Genomic DNA, 3,896 nt, shown 5'->3' on the forward strand with positions numbered 1-3,896 from the left:
ACAAAAGTGTGTGGTTGATGCACATTTTTTCTTATCACACCATAAACCTGCAACGAGAAGACGACAAAAGTGTCGAAAATCTGACTCTAAATCGATACTAAAAGTCATCTGAGCAAATGTCAATATGAAAAAAGTTCACAAGAACAAACCAGGACCAAACCACGACTAAACAAGAACTAAACCAGGACTAAACAAGAACTAAACCAGGACTAAACAAGAACCAAAACCAGGACCAAACCAGGACTAAACAAGAACCAAAACCAGGACCAAACCACGACTAAACAAGAACTAAACCAGGACCAAACAAGAACTAAACCAGGACTAAACAAGAACTAAACCAGGACTAAACAAGAACTAAACCAGGACTAAACAAGAACCAAAACCAGGACCAAACAAGAACTAAACCAGGACTAAACAAGAACTAAACCAGGACTAAACAAGAACCAAAACAGGACTAAACAAGAACCAAAACCAGGACAAAACAAGAACCAAAACCAGGACAAAACAAGAACCAAAACCAGGACCAAACAAGAACCAAAACCAGGACCAAACCAGGACCTAAACCAGGACCAAACCAGGACCAAACAAGAACCAAAACCAGGACCAAACAAGAACCAAAACCAGGACCAAACAAGGACCAAAACCAGGACCAAACAAGGACCAAAACCAGGACTAAAGAACCAAAACCAGGACCAAACTAGGATCAAACCAGGACTAAACAAGAACTAAACCAGGACCAAACCAGAACTAAACAAGGACCGAACCAGGACAAAACCAGAACTAAACCAAGACTAAATCAGGACTAAACAAGAACCAGGACCAAACCAGGACCAAACCAGGACTTGTTGCTTTAGTGATCACAGGCCTGTTCCTAAATAAACGTCTTGTTCAGTTTGTAAACCTGGAGCAGTAGATTTTGTGCTGTTCTATATTTTGTGACTTTTTCTTTGCAGAAGTAGGAAATTTGTTTGGGAATTTTGTTATGTGAACGCAGCTCATGTCTTTTAATAAAATGCATTTTGTTCAATCTAAAACTATTTTCAACATTATCATTTATCACAATATATTAGGATTTGATATTTGTTATATTGAGATCGAGCAGCGTAACAAGTTTCATTTAAAGTCACTACAGAAGAGCTTTGAAAAAAAAAATACTACGAAAAGTTTTGGGTCGACATTATTCAGACCAAAAGTTGCATCCCGTCCTGGAATAAAACATTTTCCTCAAGACGATCACAGAAAAGCACTCTCGTCTTTAGAGATAAAACTCACAGCAGCGTCGAGACAACACCAAGATGGCTGCCCGATTAAATCTGAAACGAAAAGCAAACAAAGTCGTTCTGAGTATCTGTCGAAGTGACGGACACCGGGGAGGCCCTGAACGCATCGCTAAACGAAACCACCGCTGCTTTTCAGACACATTAGCCTCTCGCTCCATGATGAAATAACTGAGGAAAGTGGAAGAGCTGCAGGAATCATGAATTACATTTCTCTGCTAAGGCACTCGAGCTCAGCGTCCGACTTGACAGAAAACAGATCGCACGCTGAAGGCGAAGAACGGAAAGAGCAGATAAAAGCCTCAAACGCAACATTATTACTGGCATCGCTGAACAAAGACGACGAAATTATGTTTAGAGCGTCAAACACGGCAGAGTGTGAGGTGAAAGTCTGTCCGATAAACCCAGAAATAAATAACTCCATAAATAAGCCCATAAATGACTTAATTACCCGAAAATAACCCCATAAATAAACCCATAAGTAACCCAATAAATAAGCCCAGTAAATATTAGCACAATAAGGAAATCTGTGCTGCACGTGTGTAATAACCATGTGTAAATAACATGTAATAAACATCTAATAAACATGTTTATTACACGTTACACACCTTTAGTATACATGTGAAATAAATGTGTGTAAGAAACAAGTTTAAATGTGTAAGAAACGTGTGTAATAAATGAAAGAAATGTGTAATAAGTCATAAACGTGTGTAGCAAGTGTGTAATAAACGTGTGTAGCGTGTGATAAACATGTGTAGCGTGTGAGACTAGAGCACATCTGAGTATAAGCCGCACCAGCTAAATTTGAAAAGAAAATCATTTTGTACATATATAAACCGTACCTGAATATAAGTCACAGGTTTTCACGTTGTAACAGGAGACGTTTACACAGAAAGATGGAATGCAGAAGGTTTTTTTTGTTGTTTATTTTAATTTTTAAACTGTGCCTGAAAATCAGCACCAAAACGGGATGAACACACCTGTATGTTTAGAAAATAATACAGCACCAACACGGACCATTTGCTTTTATTTCCTCTGAAAACGTTTGTCGTCTTTTTACATTGACTAAGTTCTTCCCGCTGCCGCCTCCAACGTCGCACCATCGATTCTTAAATACCAAACTTACGTGCAGGGGCTCCATTTCCTTCTTTAATCATCAAACTTACGTGCAGTGGCTCTATTTCCTTCTTTAATCATCAAACTTACGTGCAGTGGCTCCATTTCCTTCTTTGTTGATCAAACTTACACGCAGTGGCTCCATTTCCTTCTTTAATCATTAACCTTACATGCAGTGGCTCCATGCAGTGGCTCCATTTCCTTCTTTAATCATCAAACTTTCGTGCCGTGGCTCCATTTCCTTCCTTGACACATTTCTTCATGTATTTTCGATGAGGCTGTGGCACGACGCGCAAAATAACAGTTCAAATCAAAACTAGTGTATTCTTCGGCGCGTAATCTGTCTCGTAATCTGTTTTACTTTTGCGTTTACTGCTAGAGAGCTCCCCCCGGTGGACGATAGCCAGTAAAAATCCATAAATTAGCCGCAGCGTTGTATAAGCCGCGGGGTTCAAAACGTGGGGAAAAAGTGGCGGCTTATAGTCTGAAATTTACGGTAAATTTGTGTAATAAACCGTAACAGGGCGTCACGAGTGAAGTGCATCACAGGGACACGGTCAGATACGCGTCAGATGTGCCGTTTGTGTCGTTTGATTTTTAACATCTCTAACTCAAACGCAGAAGAGCTGAAGTGACTTAAACACTTAAACGCAGAAGCACACGGGCGTGACGGCGCTGAGACCTGGACACACGCGGGGATAAGCGCGGCACGGCTCTCCGCGTTTGAAGATAATGGCGGATGGCAGAGTTTTCAGGGCTTATGTACGAGCGCCGCTGTGGCCCTCCCTCCTGCCGCCGCGCTCGCACAAACCGCAGCACGGAGACGCTTAAACGGGGACGCCGCGCTGAATTCTGGAGTCTAACAGAATATTTAATCCTCGTGTTAGCTCCTGCCACGTCGGCGCCATCACCAGAGCCTCTCCGTCGGTTAAGTTGAGATGTGATTGCGCCGCACTGACCTCTGGGAAATCGAGTCTTTAATCACCACGTCTCCAGGCTCCGGGTAAATTAGCATTCCTTGGCTGTAATCTCATCTCAGCGGCTCTTCTGCCAATTCCGTGAGTGAGGGGACAGCGTTTGACTTTGTGCCATGTAACGCCGATGCGGCCGTGATTGATGAGAGCAGACGCCCTCCGGCTGTGATGCGTCTCCGCTGGATGTGGGACCCTCGTATGATCGCGCTCCAATTGCTCGCCAACGCCGTCTCAAACGTACTGAACTTTAAAAAGGTCTTATATCACACAAAACGGACCCTTGTGAGGTTTGAGACGCGTTATGATGCCGTTTGTCTCATTCACGCATGTTTAAACGCACAAACTCTGTAAATTTAGGCCACGTTCTTCTCTCAAACTGAAAATATAACACTTTATTATTAGTCTGTTACATCTCCAAAGCTCAAAATGCTCTGTTCCACCTTGTGATGTCATGAAGTGGTCATTTTTAAGCTAAAAAAACAGCTCATTTTACCTTTAGTTCAGTAGAGATCTGGTCTGAAATGATCCA

The sequence above is a fragment of the Periophthalmus magnuspinnatus genome, chromosome 2 (assembly GCF_009829125.3).
Source record: "Periophthalmus magnuspinnatus isolate fPerMag1 chromosome 2, fPerMag1.2.pri, whole genome shotgun sequence".
In the NCBI taxonomy this organism is placed as follows: Eukaryota; Metazoa; Chordata; class Actinopteri; order Gobiiformes; family Gobiidae; genus Periophthalmus; species Periophthalmus magnuspinnatus.